At 46.8% G+C, this 16,146-nt stretch overlaps 1 protein-coding gene across 4 annotated transcripts in view; it reads right to left on the bottom strand.

Annotated features, from left to right (window-relative positions):
* Positions 1–16,146, bottom strand: part of COL5A1 (collagen type V alpha 1 chain) — a 302,011-nt gene that overhangs the window by 257,166 nt on the left and 28,699 nt on the right. Inside the window, exon 1 of one of the 4 annotated variants that reach the window (XM_075015473.1) lies at positions 14,766–14,952. The exons of the other annotated variants lie outside the window; for them this stretch is intronic. The gene's annotated coding sequence lies outside the window, so the exon portion shown is untranslated. Of the gene's footprint in view, positions 1–14,765; positions 14,953–16,146 lie in introns of those variants that run through there. 4 annotated transcript variants of the gene reach the window in all.

The raw sequence follows: 16,146 nt of genomic DNA, 5'->3' as shown, positions 1-16,146 counted from the left end.
AAGCTTGTCTCTCACACCAGCCGCAGTTGGTCTAATAACAGATATTACCTCACCCACCTTCTCAGCCAAGAATACAGCAGGCTCAACAAATATCTATGGCCCTGCCACCACTAGATGGGGACAGACTACCTTAGCCACATCCGATTAGCTGCATCTGATTTGCTTTTCACCATTCATGCACTTTGTTCACTTGCTTTTTGTGACCCTGACACTAGCCTTGACTGTCTTCTGAGTGATTTCACTTTCTGGTTCTGAGCCCTGGCTGTCTTTGTGTTCAGGATTTCAGTGTTCCCCCAAGACAACAGGCTGTAGGTACAATCGCTTTAAAGACATTTCAGGAAACATTGCAGGGACCATTTGAGATGTAAAATGATTTTTTTTTAAGAAACAAAAGAAAACCTGCATCTGGGAGCGGGGCTTAAACATACCACTTTGTTAAGCTCTGCAAATGGACTTCTCAGACAAGATTTTCAACAATGACTCTTCATTAGAGATTCCTTCAGTTTTGAGTACCCAAGTGAGAAGCCTTAAAGGGGGGGGGGTTGATTTTCTGAAACATGGGTCCTGTCAAAGGGATCCCAAATTGTGTGTATGCGCACAGGAATGCATTCAAAAATGACTAGCCACTTTTGAAACGCCTTGGCCCTCATATCCGTGCCTTCCAAGCTAATGGTTATACAGTAACTCTTTCATATCCAGAAGCCCTGGGACTGGGAGGTTGACGGCTAGTCAAATATTCTGGAGAATAGAGAGGTATACCTAGCAATGCATAATGCCAAAGAAAAACAAGATTACATATACACAAATGAACAAAATGTATGCAGAGTACTCTATTTACCAACAACAGTAGCCTTGTACAATGTAAAGTTATATGGCGTTTGCTGTATTTATTTGTATTTGCTGTCCCTAACATAACTAAAATTGACTTATGGTTAAAATGCCATTTATTTGAGAACTCTGGATAATAGAATGCGGGACATGAAAAAAGTTTACTGTATTCTCCCCAGGGGCAGACATGCAATAATATCAAGATTTACATATTTATATAAACCTATATTATGCAATCTGAGCAAAACCTTTTACATTCCCTTTTGAACAGCAGAAACCTACCATGTGGGTTACTAGTCATTCTCCAGCTTCAAAAATTGGGAGAAGGTGACAACACCTTCTCAAAGGTCAGAAAGACAACCAGGAGTCCTGACACACAGTCCCTGGTTCTAAATAGCTAGTTCATACTGCCTAGACCACCACTACTTCCCTCCTGTTTTGGTAACCTCTCCACCCAGGCTTTGGAACACAAATCTCCCAGCAACGCATTGCATAGCCCATGCATTCCAACTCGCACTCAAAACGCTGCACACCAAATAAAATGAGGACAGAAATAACGGAAGACTCACACCAAAGTGAGCTGTATACACAGAAGAATGAGGGGAAGGAGCTTTTTCAGGCCACCAGGCTAATGTCCATTCTCCCTAGCCTCATCCCATCAGTTTACCTGAGACACTTACTCTAAATGTATGGGGCGGGGAAACGGATGAGTAGGGAGTAGGGTCAAAGTCTGTCTCCTTTCTACTGTTTAATTTTTTCCTGCAGAAATGGAATCTTGCACACATGGGTCCCTATTTAGCAAAGTCCAAGTTGAACCTCTCTAGTCCAAGACTCCCTGGTCTTGCATATTCCATGGTCCAGCATGATTTTAGTTAGCTGGATGTCCGCTTATCCTGGGTGTAGCCAAATTTCCCATTAAGTCTGTTCACAGCTACCAGTCCTGGCTCTCACTGTTCTGAACTGTTATTTAGCTGTAATTTACCCCTAAATGTCTTCTAAGAGCCCAGTGAGCAGTGGAAGTGTTGGTAATGTTGCTAGACAATATCGACCTCCTGTGGTCCAGCAAATTTTCTGGTTCAACCCCAGTCAGGTGCCAAACTTGAGAGGTTCAACCTGTCCTGATGCATGTGTGGAACCTCTGGCATGGTGCCATTGAAAGCAGTGGAACAATTTGCATGTTTTTTTGACTTTGTTGAAGGGTTTCTGTTTGCATTGGTGGAATCAGGGTATCATATACGGGGCATTTTTAGATGCAGACAACATACAGTCACGTCCTTCCAGAGCACCTTCCATAAGAAGATCTCTAAGTGTGATGACTCAAGACCCATGACAGCTCTCTGAGATACAGAAGTGACTCACCCAAAGTCACCCAGAAAGTCAGTGACAGAGCTGTAAACAAAAGCCAGGGCATAGTCTCGGTTCTTAGCTATAACTCCATTATGGCTTCATGCAGAAAGGACATATGGAAACAATCAAGCTCACCCACATGTGTTTAAAAGCTGCGATTTCTGAGAATCTGTCATTGTGCTATGGAGTAAAATAAGCCACTTTCTGGGGGTCTTCTTTCCCCTCCTGCCTTTGACTGGCAGGACAGTTAGTGGTGCAGGAATGTGTACAACTGGCCCACATCTGTGCAGTATTTGGCCACACCCGTGTCCTTCCTCAAGGCTGTGAGGTTAGAAAAACAGACTGAGAAAGGCTTAATGGGGTGAATCAATCAGGCCCAGGAATCCTTTGTACACAGTATGTTCTGTGCTGAGTGAAATGAGACCACCATCACTCCAGTTCCTCACGGGAGAGTTTGCTGCTTTGCAGCGTGTACGGCTGGAGAGCCGGTAAGCGGCTCCTTCTCAGCACCTCCTGGGGATAAAAAAAGTAGCTCTGTATCCATTGGCTGGAAGCGTTCAGTGGTTCACAGGGGCACGGACAGGCTCTGTGTTTAGAACACAAGATGTGGGGAGGGGGCATGACTGAGTTCTTCGCCACCAAATAGCCGTTCTTCGTCAAGACATCATTGGGACCTAACACTTTGTAGGCACTTAAACACTGGAATAACAAGAATCACTGGAGAACGTACTGTACAGAACGATCCTACACCGGACCAGAGGCCAGGATCAGAAGTAGAAAGCACCTGCATTACCTGGGACTCTCCACGCTCGTTTCAAAAGTGAACTCAGATCTTGACTTACTTGACTTAACCCCTTGTACTCCAGGTGGAGAACAGGTCATCTACAAATCTCCTCCACTTCACTCTGATTTGGGACACAACTTCTAGCTGATTCCAGGAGTACCCCAGTTGTTGTCCTTCAGTCTCATAGATCTTCTCCACGTTGTCCAAGATGGTAAAGACTTAACTCCAATGGGGACTTAGACCTCACTAGATTTAAAGTGTCTGGTGCCTCAAGGTGTTTAGTTGTTTTTGAAAACGTTATCCTTGTTTGCATCTCTAGCATGGCCATGTTCTGTACCCAGCTGGAACTGGATGAATTACAGACAAAACCTTCTCACTAACAATGTAAATGAATGAGTTTCAGCGCCACTTTAGCGTTCACTTTAAACCTAGACCTGAGTGACTGTGTTTTACTGCCACAAAGGTGGGAAGAAAGCAACTATGAAACCCTTCGTGTTGGAACTCACAGAAACCAAGGCTTGGTCTACACTAGGCAAGTAAGCTGATTGCAGATAGGCAGATATGCAATTTTAGCTACGGCAATCGACTTAACGGTCTGTCTTCACAGAAGGAGGTCAATGGGAGAAACTCTCCCATTGACCTCCCTTACTACTTGCAATATCGAGGGGCATAGGGGTCGACTGTCAACCCCAGATAGTTCAATTGTGTCTCTCTACCAGGTGCATGAAATTGAACTCCAGAAGATCAACCCTGACAGAGTCAATCTTCCCAGTAATGTAGATGTGCCTCAAGCTCTGAAAGGTAAGACTTTTCAAAACTGCCCAAGTGACTCAGGAGCACTGGTCCCTCTGCAAGTCAGTCACACTCTTGTACCTAATTCCCTTGGGATGGTGTGAGAGAGAGGATTCAAACTTGAGCAGTCATCACGTCAGGAACAGGAAACTGAGTACACAATCACAGCTAATAGTGCAGTGAAGTGATTGGTCACATAAATGGGTGTGGAACAAGTCAGAGGATGCTAGGATGCATTCCTGGGCAGCCCACAGCAGAAAGAGGAAAAAGTTCAGTGAATTAACTATTAGTTATAAATTATTCTCGTGGCTCTGATATTTATTTAGCAGATGTCATCCCTCCCAAAGGGTTTAAATGGGCTCCATTGTTACAATCAGTAGGGAAAGATCATCATTTTATTTCAGGCCATTTCACAGTTTTTCCTGGACCGGCTGCAACAATATTTAATCTGCCGACATCCAAACATTCACGAAAAGACCTGCTCATCCAAGTACAACACTCCATCCTTGATTCCTTTCCAATTTCAAATCTCACTGTAAACAAAACCAGGAGTACAGGGTATATTGCCCTGCTTCCCAAATTATGAAGTAGCACATGGAGAGGTCTTGAAAGAAAGGGCTTTCATGTCAACAATACTTTGTCTCTTTTGTTTATTGCCCCATCCCTGCCACCAATCTGGACCTGCAACACTCCTCTTTCTATTCCCATCAACAGGCATTAAATCATAACCCTAGAGCAGCCCATAGCAATGAATTGTGTAACAGGTTTTTAACTATCTGAGCAAATGTTAGCTAGGGATTAGGACACCAAGAAACTCTTGTTTGACTGTGATCTCTGACTCTCGAGCTCCAGAGGAGAAAATCTAGCTTATTAACCCACTCCTTCCCTTTGAGGGCTAAGGCTGATGTCCCTGCTAACCACGAGAGCTGTCAACAAAGTCACCACTCTATAACAATTAATGCACATCATGCCACACACCCCAGCACGCTACCCACAGTGAACAAGCAGGTACTGTTCTGTGTACTTGGAAACGAAGACCAGCAGAACGGGCCCCACTCCCTAGGCAAGCACTTCTGTGGCTCCCCATCATGGTAATTTCAAAGTACTTCTCATTGATGTGTGGCTTTATTCCCACTATGTCCAGGATGATCATTATCCCCCTGTTATACACAGGGAAGAACCACGAGACAGATGGAGTGACCTGCCCTTGGCCACACAAGGAGTCTGGCAGAGCCAGGAACTGAGTCCAAATCACTATTCAATGCCTTAACCACCATCCCATTCTTTCCACCCTTAAGTTTCCATTAATTGGTTGTAATGTAATTCTCACTGAGACGCCACCTGGCAATGCTACAGCAGCCACAATTAATCCTGGAAATACCGCTGCCTGTCCTGTGTTATTGGCTGAAGCAGGGAAATTCAGCCCTATGACAACTTTGTTCCCCACCTTGAATTTTGCTTCTAAAAAAGCAGACGCTCTTCCCAAGCCAAAATACCCATCCAGAAGCATTCCCAGAGACTGAACTAAGGCTGGCCCAGACAAACCTCTGTATATTACTCACATGGATGTGTCTTAAATAAAGAGCCTTTCATTATAATAATTTTGGCATCAACCACCCCAAAGGGCCAATGGCAGCTTTTTAAATTTTGCTACGAATTCTCCAGATGCAGGTACAGAAAAACAAAACAAAACAAAACAAAAACGAGGGCTTTGTTACTCATCAACCGCAGTGAAGCTATGTCCACATTATGGTGATTTGTGCAAACAAGTTTTTGTCAGAAGATATCTTCCGACAAAACTTCTATCGACAGATCGTGGCCAAATTGCCAAGCAGATCACAAGAGCAAGCCACTCTGTTGACAGAGAGCAGACGGACTGCCCAGCCGCTCTCTCAGCAAAACAGCCACCCGCAACCACAGCAGACAGGGCTTCCTGGTGTCCTGGAAGCCCTATCTGTCAACAGAGGGCCCCCTGGAACATCCAGACTGGCTTTCTGTTGACAGATCTCAGTCAACAGAGGTGTTGTGGGTAGTGGGTAAGACTGCTGACAAAAGTGCTGTGCTCTGTCGATTCATTGTCAGCAGAATACCTTGGGAATCTGGACAGAGGTAGCCATGTCAGTGTGTATCTTTGAGAACAACAAGAAGTTCTGTGGCACCTTACAGACTAACAGATAGTTTGGAGCATAAGCTTTCGTGGGCAAAGATCTGCTTCATAAGAACATAAGAACATAAGAATGGCCATACTGGGTCAGACCAAAGGTCCATCAAGCCCAGCATCCCATCTGCCGACGGTGGCCAATGCCAGGTGCCCCAGAGAAGGAGAACAGAAGACAATGATCAAGTGATTTATCTCCTGCCATCCATCTCCTGCCCTTGTTATGAAGGCTGGGGCACCATACTTTATCCCTGGCTAATAGCCATTTATGGACCTAACCTGCAAAAATTTATCAAGCTCTTTTTTAAACCCTAATAGAGTCCTGGCCTTCACAGCCTCCTCGGGCAAGGAGTTCCACAGGTTGACTGTGCGCTGTGTGAAGAAAAATTTCCTTTTATTAGTTTTGAACCTACTACCCATCAATTTCATTTGGTGTCCCCTAGTTCTTGTATTATGGGAAAAGGTAAATAATTTTTCTATATTCACTTTCTCCACACCATTTATGATTTTATATACCTCTATCATATCGCCCCTCAATCGCCTTTTTTCCAAACTGAAAAGTCCCAGTCTCTCTAGCCTCACCCCATCAGGTGCACGAGTGGCCGGGGGGGGGGGCAGTTCAGAGGGGTATTTAAAGAGTTAGGTCCAGGTAAAAGGGAGGGCAGAGCTGACAAGGTCTATTCAGTCAGGGTGGAAATGGCCCATTATCAGTAGCATGTATCAAAAGAGGAAAAAAGAAGTCAGATCAGATGGGGGAGATGTGGCCCATTGTCAGAATCTACTGTGGAGATGTTAACACCCAGGGCAAAGAAGCTGCTTTTGAAAGGGGCCAGCCACTCCCAGTCTCTGTTTAACCCTTGGTTGACGGAATCTTGGGAATCTGGACATTCCCCAGGTTTTGTCAACAAAAACCCTTGTTTTGTTAACAAAACCCTCCAGCATAGATATAGCCTAAATGACTGGCTTCAAGCCAGCTCTTGGAATAAGAGGTGTCTGGTTAGGTACCAGTAAGCAGTGCTTGCTAGAATGGATCTTCCTGTTTTGTTTTGTTTTGAATCAGCCTACTGCACCTGTTGTAAGCCTCTGCAACTCTGCTGAGCCAGTGCCTGAACTTTGCAGGGAACACATCCTTAGATGCTTCGGTGGCCACCAGAGCCATCATACTTGCAAAAGAGACTCGGATATTGCTCACGGGAAGTGGAGAGGGCCAGCCTCTCTACTAGTCCCTCGTGAGGTGGGGATTGAGAAATTAACAAATGCAAACATCCCTCTCTCAAGATGGAATGGTGTCTTTCACAGGCTGGAACCTACAGCATGGAACACAGCTTTGCAACCCTCCATTTTCACCAGTGAAATAAGGAGCCTGCAGGGCAGGGTTGCCTTGTGGATGGAGCTGGGAATTAGAAGAAAGAAATAGGCGCTGATGTAATGGCAGCTCTTTATAATGAGAACAACATATGCGGGGCAAGGTTTCAAGTAGAACCGATGAAATGCAAGATAAGAAGGATCACAGTTTGGCACAATGACTCCTTCTGTCTCTGTTTTCCAGACAGCACAGATGAAGGTAACATATTGGGGCTTCACCACCAAGGTTAGTGGCATCAGAGCTTTCTCAGTATTCTAAACTGTAAGTTTTCTGCCATTTCCCTGATGGGAAAGAAATGACAACGCTGAGCCAGGCAGAAACGCCCACCCACCTGCAAATCCACCACACACCACTGATGGGCCCCTTCTGAATTAATGATACTTGATCCAAAGGAATAAGAGATGTCTAAACTGCACTGCAAAGCCAGTTCCGAAGGACCCAGCCTTGGAGATTCAGTGCTGCCAGCCGCTGCTTCAGCATCCACACTGCACTGTAAGCCTATGCTTGCAGCGGCTGGACCCAGGTCTCAGGGCTGTGCGCAACAACCACACTGAGGCCCTATGACTGACGTCTGTGGCATGAGCAGTGTCCATGCTGCAAAATGACAGGGCTTGGACCTGAGGCACAGCAGGAGCTAGATTCTGACCCCACACACTGTAGGACCCTGAGTCAGACTGATTTGTATGTAGTCAGAGTCTGGGCTCAGGGCATGTCGACACTGAGGACATGTCTATACTCACTGCGAGACTGGCGCAGCCATCAAGCTCCCCAGGAATCAATTTAGCAGGTCTAGTGAAGACCCACTCAATCAACCATCGATCATACTCCATGACTGTGGCACTCCACCGGAACAAGAAGCATAAAGGAAGTTGAAGAAGTACTTTCATCAATCCCTCACTGTGGAGGCCCCACAACAACTTGGCCTGAGGTACATCAACTTCAGCCACACTATTCACATAACTGGAGTTGTGTACCTTAGGCCAGCATTGTCCCATAATGCAGACCTCCCTCACAAGAAAAAACAAAAAACCCGAGGTGGGTCATCCCAGAGCCCAGGTCTATGAATTCGGGCTCTTCTCGTGGCACTGAAAACAGCAGTGCAGACATTCATGCTTGGTCTGGATCTCAAGTTCTGAGACTCCTGAGCTCCCCCTCCCCCATAATCAGGTCCTAGAGCCCCAGTTCCAGCAGGAACATCTACCTTGCTATGTTTAACACCATGGCATCAGCTCTACTAGCCAGATATGGGCTCAGAGACCAGCTGCTGCCAGAGAGAATTTTACAGCGTAGACATTCCCTTCCTGCACAGCATAGACATGCCTTGAGCGTCCACATAGCCAGAGCAGATGAAAAGGGAAGGAATCAGGCAGGTGACCCAGCCTATTGTCTCTAACAGTTTACTCTTTTGTGTTTCATCCGGTGGTTTTAAACATCTCAGACAGCAGGTCTGCCCTCCACCACTTCTCCATAAATCCTAGCAATAGCATATCTGTTCTCCACAACGCTCAGCTCAATCTCCGTGCACCCAAAGGTCCAGGGCAGGGTTCCTTCTAATTGTTTCCATCCATGGGCAGAATAAATTTTGTTGTGTGCACCAAAGCATGTGCAGATGTGCACCACAAATAGAAACACATGCAGCCAGCTGTGGGAGTTCTGCTAATTAGCTGGGCGCCACCTGAATCTCCCCTGGGCGGCCGCCCAAGCACTCAGCTTACAGGGAACACTGGTCCAGAGGCACCTTAGCAATCACATTAGATCATGCTGCATCACAATCAACACTTCTGCCTGGATCCTCAAAGGCATTTGAATGTCTAAGACCATGTACACACCACAACTTATATGTCAGCAAAACTTATGTCACTCCAGAGTGGGAAAAACAACCCAAGTGACACTAGCTATGACGACATCCAAGCTTTCCTCTCCGGTACAGCAACTGCCACTCTTTGGGGGTGATTTAATTATGGTGACAGGAGACCTACAGCAGCTAAATGAGAGATCTTACAGTCATGCAGCGGCACTGGTACAGCTGTGCCACCGTAATATCCCCAGTATAGGATAGGTCTACCCAGCACAGTTATTTCAAAATAACAGCGCTCATTTCAAAATAACTATGCCAGAGTCAACACAATGCAACCGCAATTTTGAAATAATTTCAAAATAGCGGTTGGCTTATTTTGAAATCGGTTAACCTCACTGCATGAAGAGTAGCGCCTATTTCAACACCGGTGTTTTAAAACAGGGGCCATGTAGACAGGGAATAGAGCCTATTTTGAAATAAGCCATAGTGCATCCAATGGCTCTATTCCAAAATAGTCTCCAACTGGTTGGCCACCCTGGTCTACACACAGCCAGCCAAAGAGCCACAAAAGCTGTGAAGTGCAAAGAGCCGTGTGTTATATAATTATTTTTATTTGTTTATCTACCAACAGAGCTGCCTCCCTGCTCCCAGCATCTAACCCAATCTCCCGCCCATCCCCCAGAGCCAGGCACCCCCTAACCTAATGCCTATTATGCCTGGGACTCACCAGAGCCGCCAGCACCACTGTTACCACCACGCACTTCTTCCTCCAGGTGCTGGGGTGCATGGGCAAAGGCACGACTCCAAGCAGGAGCCCCATGTCATTGCTCAAAGAGCTACGAGCCACTCCCCTGCTGTAGATGCTGTATTTGAAAACAGCATTTTGTGCGTTGCACAACTTAAATACCTTTGAGGAGCTGGGCTCTTCCCTGCACTGTGCTCAGCCCTTTCCGGTTCCCCACAGACACCTTTTTCAGACCCGCCTTTACTATCTTTGCAGCTCAGCTCCACAGACTGAGCTGTGTGGCTCACTCCTTACCGAGCCGTCCTCCCAGCCCTCCCTCCAACTGGCCTACATCTTTCAAGCACTATCAAAGTGGTGAGAACAGAACACAATATTCTAATTATGGCCCCACCCCATCTGCATGGGGAGGGAGCAATGAACAATCTGCCTTTGGTGTTATATAGTGCACATGCATCACAAATACTGTGTGTGTGTGTGTGTGTGTGTGTGTGTGTGTGTGTGTGTGTGTGTGTGTGTGTGTGTGTGTGTGTGTGTGTGTGTGTGTGTGTGTGTGTGTGTGTTCCCCCACCTCCCTCAACTACCACATCACACTGGGTAGTTGGCAGTGAAGGTCTCTGAATATGTTGCCCACTCTTTTCTCACTGCTTTAGTCCCGTTGAGGCTTGAAGAACTGGGATTGCCATGACTGGGAAGTGAGAAAGGGCAGCAGAGCTCCATGGAAGAAGACTAGACATGAAGTTATCTCTGGCTGTAAAGCTAAGTCAGAGATAAAATAAGGCAACTGTGTTCCCACTCCTATTGATTTTTCTGCCTCTGTGTCAGAGGTAAAGACAGAAAAGCCCTTGGATTTGCTAGCCAGGAGCTCTTTTATTTGGACCATATTTACCCTGATAAGAAAGCACTAGAAGGATTCAAATTTTTGAGTGTGTAGAATGTAACTCTCTCTCCACTTGGCACTTCTTGAAGGTGTGATGGAGAAGCGTCCCTCGGTAAGGTCATATGCACACAGCAAAAGGTGCATAGCGAGAGTTCACTCAACTCAAGCAGTAAGGCAACCAATGACTCTTCCTAGCAAAGTCAAGGATGATGAATATAGAGTAACCTACTCATGAACCACCCTATGCCACCAAAAAAACCTTTTGACTCAACCACTTCTGAATGTATTAAAGGATATTTGAAACCCCGTCCCATTCCTTCCGTGAAGCCCTTGAAAAGCAGCAATTGATTATCACTGCAAATATACATGTGAACTTTCTTTGGAAAGATCCCATCTAAACTGTGGATCACAATCTACTAACAAAGTCGGGTACTGCAGCTCGAGCCAGTCCACCCTCTCCTACCACCACATAGTACATTCCATGGTTAGAAGAGGGAGCTGCATATTGACGCTCCTCAGTCCTGTTCACATCACAAGATGCTGGACTTAAAATTCGCTTTTGCATCTAAATACTCCTAGAATTTTCTTTCCCCTTCAACTTGCTTAGCTCTAATTAATGATTACCTCAGCAAAAGATGCAACGTTTAGCAAGCACAGGGATGGAAAATGCGTTTGAGTAGCAGAATCCACAAGGGTGTTGGGCCACATGTGGCCCATCAGGGTTGTGTGTGTGACCCAGGAGACTTTATTTATTTATTTTTTTTTGAAACTGTTACCCATGCACAGGGTTGCCAGATTCCACTGGTCACCAAGACACAGTTTCTTTCCTGCTGGTAGTATTCAAATGACACGCCTGTAAAACAAGGGCATGTGAAGGTAGGATGAGCACATTGCCCTATGGCAAATATGGGACACTTATCTCCACAGATGCTCTCCCACTGCAGCAAGGGTTGACACCGTGGGGTGCCAGGGAATGGAGCAGCTGCCCCAGGGAGGAGCTCCCCTGCAGCAGGAGCTGCTGCCCTGAGGCGCAGGTAACAGGGCAGCCCGTCCACGGAGGAGCTCCCCAGCAGTGGAGGTGCTGCTCCAAGGAAGAGGGTGCCAGAAAACTGGGCAGCTGCCCTGCAGTGGGGCTCCCTGGCACTAGAGTCTACCACCCTGAGACACAAAGTGTCAGGTAAGACAGCCCCACAAAATATGGGACGATTTGCCCAATTTCTTAAAAACTAATGGGACAGCTTCAATAAGGGAGTGTCCTGGGAAAAACAGGATGGATGGTCAACTCACATGAAGGGAGATGCAGGCTGATTGTACACAACATTGACTGTGAGAGCCATGCGAGCCCTCTGCAATCAAAGCCCTGCTGTGCTTCCGTCAGCACATCCTGCAAATCCTAGGTACACACGCACAATCAGCAAAACCACCCTATCCCAGAAAGCCGTCTTGATTGTGACAATCTTGAGGCCCTCTGAGATTAAGAAGGGCCACTTATTAGCCTAGGTTGCCCATCACTGATCTACTGGACATGTTTTTCTCAAGCTGCAGAGGGATTTAACTTCCAGGTCTGGAAGAGAGAAATTCCAGTCTTCAGCTTATTTTCAGTTCCTGGGCAGCTGCTCACTAAATGACCTTCCTCATTCTAAAGAGGTTGTAAGGAACTTGATCGAAACTGAGCAGGAAGCCCTGTAATGTTCGCTTGGCTGCAATCATGATGTTTTTCGACTCTCAGCAAAAATTGTCTCTAAAGCCATGGGGGAAAGGATAGGTCTGGCTTCTTAACTAGCCGCAACTTAGTTAGACACCAAAGGGAAAGAGCTCAGTGTGTATATGAGATGATAAGCATTGAACCCTTCTTTCACATTTTACACCATCCTGTCCGCTCGTACTCATCCTAGTTAACTGAGCAGCCCCCTGCTTTGTAAGTCATCCTATTTATGTCTGCAAGTAACTGGCTCAGTAAAATATCACTCAGTGGGGTAAGAGTGGCAGAAGGAGGCCTCAAACAATTAGTCAATAAAAATGCAATTTGTGTAATTCTTTGGGTCAGATTCATGTACGCATTGCTGGTGCTTAGCACTCCAAAGAGGGTAAGAGAAGAGAGGGGACACCATGGGTATGTCTGTACTGCAAAGAGAACATCAAATGTAGGCACACTTACGTTAGCTTTGATTAACTGGAAGGTAACTATGGTAGCACAAGGGGTTGCACAGACTTGCTATCCATACGGACCTAGGATCCCAAGTGGGATTGTATTCAGGCACCTAACGTGGCACCAATCACCCTAGCTGCCATTTTTAATGAGCTAAATCCAATGATTTTTTGTGCCGATACTGAGTACCAGCACCTCAGCAGCCCCAGCCGCAGACAAGAAAATCAAAACTAGCTCAGCTATCCCTTTGTGTGCTGCAGTCATGCCTTCAGATTCGAGCATAGATATACCCGATAAACCTCTTCCTCCCTCTGGGCACTGCAGCAGGCCTGTGGGTGAACATCGAACCCATAGTTTCCCAAACTGGGGGGCGTGCCACCCTGGGGGTCGTGAAGAAATTCTGGAGGCGGGGGGTGTAAAGCAACCTGCCCCCCCGGCCCCATAATTTCTCCCACTTGAAGAAACAGACAGACTTTTCTTCTGTCTCTCAGTCCCTGCCATTTTACGTGAGTGACCCAGCACAGCTGCTATAAAAAGCAGGCAGCCGGCAAAGACCCACTTGGAGCTAGCTGCCTCCTGCAAAAGTGAGAGAGTGTGGGTTAGGGGGAGGGGTTAGATGGGGGGCTACGAGTGCCTGGCTCAGGTGTTGGGGACGGGGTAAGAGCCAGGGGCTGGTGGTGTCTGACTTTGCCGAAGGAGGGGAACTTGAGCAGCCAGCCAGCTTGTGGGACCCATAGGGCTGGCTCCTGCAACCCGGGGCTCAGGCGGCTGGTAGGCGGGCAGCTGGCCCCAGCATCAATGGGCTCGGGCAGCTCAGGCTGGCAGGAGAGCAACTGGCCCTGGCAGCATGGGGCTCAGGTGGCTGGCTGCGGCTCTGGCAGCGCAGGTCTTAGGCGGGTGGGCGGCTGGAGTAGGCAGCTCTGGCCACTGGCACAGGGCTCGGGCAGCGGGCCAGCTGGGGCTGCACTGGGCACCCACAAATGGCCAAGAAAAAAAATCTTTGTGCTTATTTTTAATTTTAAATAACATTTTTAAGTCAAAGTTTGTGTGTTTAAGTTATAAATTGAATTTTTTGTTAAAGGGGGGTTGGATGGTGGTAAAGAAGAGGTGTGGGGGGGCGTGAGGGTTCCTCAAAAATTAAAAGGTGGGCACGATGCTCAAAAGTTTGGGAACCACTGATCCAGCCCCTCCACTTCCCTTTCCTACATGAATCTCTTTACAAGAGGAAATCCACAGCACCAAAGGCTGCTTGTGCAAAAAAGTTTTCTAACACAATCCCAGATGAATGGAACTTCCTGATTTTAAAAAATATAAATTTGATCAAAAACAAATAACTATTGCCCACTGCAGACTAACCAAATGTAGCTTCACGCTACTGCAGGAGAATCTGAATGTAAAGAAAATGACAACAAAAAACTGAAACCGACGAGGATATGTTCATTCTGCCCCAAGAGAGAAATGCAGAATGGGAAGTCACTGAATTAGTAATACAGAAGACCATTAAAACATTCAGAGGGACGTTTGCACAGTATGTTACATTTAGCTTAACACTGTGGCTTAAATTAATTAACCTCCACAACATACCAGCCAGGCAAAAAAAGGCTGACTAGCCACTTTTTAAAAGACAGTTACACAGACCTGAAAGGAAACTGACTTATCCAAGGCATGGGAGAAGCCAATGGTAGAGTAAGGCACAGAATTCCCAGTCCCCTGCCTTACATTAGAACATACTGCCTTAACATAAAAATTACATTCTCCCCATTAATCAGTTACGTTGCTAGCAATTCAATCTTAATTAAGCATTCACACTGAAAATATAAACAAACATTTTACCAGCTACTTCTAATCAATCCCAAATCTAGGCTAAAAATATTAAAATTTAAGCTGGTGCCACTCATCAGCCATCTAGCAAACAACTCACCGTGGTACTGACGTGTCAGTCATCTGTTGATCAGAACTACAACTAAACACACTCTATTGCTCTTTAACGAGACCCCTGGCTACTTCAAACACACCAGGTCATCCAGCAGGAATCTGCTAGCACACACTGTCTATAAAGAGCAGCTGTTGGCAACACATGCGACCTAGCCATCCCAGCTGTGCAAAGCTGTACAGCCAAGATTAATTCCCACATGCAGGCAGATGTGGGTGTGGCTGTGTTGTTTGTTTCCAGTCCCTACACCCACAGTATCTGGGGAGATCCACACCCCGTCCTCGTAGTCATGTGCTCTGGAGCTGGTTTGGACCACTGCAATTTTTGCGCCATCTTCTGCAGCCTGCTGCTGTGGTTACTGCTTCACCTGACTTAGGAAGAGCATTCTCTCTGCATCAAAATTGCTCCTCCATGGAGATGGACCACTTTAGGGCCCCACCTGGCCCATGAACTTTGTAACTACCTCTGGCCTAACAGGTTCACAACGCAAGGGAGACTGCCATTGCAAGAAGCACCCTCTTATTGGCCCTTACTTATCCTGGAAAGATTGCAGTTCATGTTCCACCAGGAAGGAGACTGTTATGCAATTTACTCAAAGGGTATGGGGAGAACAGCATAAGGAGCTGTTTCTCCCCCCACCTCACACACGAAGCAACAACCAAAAAGACAGCTAGCTAAAACGCAAAGAAGAGCTGATCACCACTACCCAGAGAACGCAGACAACAGCTTTGTTTCGAAATCAGAAGCACATGCATCAAGGGAACGCTAAAGGAAGAGCTAATGCTCTTGCAGGGATAACTTTAGTATGATTATTAGAATAACCAGGACCTACAGATCACGGCTGTAACCACAAACATGGCTATGAATCAAAAACAGCAGCGTAGTCTCCAAAGAAGTGAAAGTAAGCAGGCAGGAAGGTGGGGATGATAACCTTGGCAAGGGACGAAACTCTATCCAAGGAGAGAAAGGATGGAAATATTTTGGCTGAAAGACAAGAGACAGGATGAATGGGAGATAAGGGTAATAAAGGCAGTCAGGTGATTGAGGAATGCTGCCCCACTCTAAGCATCTAGAGTAGAGAGTACAGGATGAAACTCTCTTGTCCGGCAACATCCCTTGTCTGGCCGGTCAATGGATGTTGCTGGACCAGAGAGAGCTCTAGCTGTTTGGAGTGCAGCGTAGCCTGGCTGATGGCAGGGAGCCCCACTGGCAGCCCGCTCTGGGGAGCCCCAGGACAGGGAACCAGGTCAGGGAGCCTGGCTGGGGTCGGGGAGCACACTTGCAGTTGGGAGTCCCACCAAGAGCCCCATGGAGGGGAGCCGGGATGCAATACAGAGCCCTGGCAGCAGCCGCACAGCTGCAGGCACCC

This window comes from Carettochelys insculpta, chromosome 21 (assembly GCF_033958435.1).
Source record: "Carettochelys insculpta isolate YL-2023 chromosome 21, ASM3395843v1, whole genome shotgun sequence".
Classification (NCBI taxonomy): domain Eukaryota; kingdom Metazoa; phylum Chordata; order Testudines; family Carettochelyidae; genus Carettochelys; species Carettochelys insculpta.
This window is presented reverse-complemented; position numbering and strand designations above follow the sequence as displayed.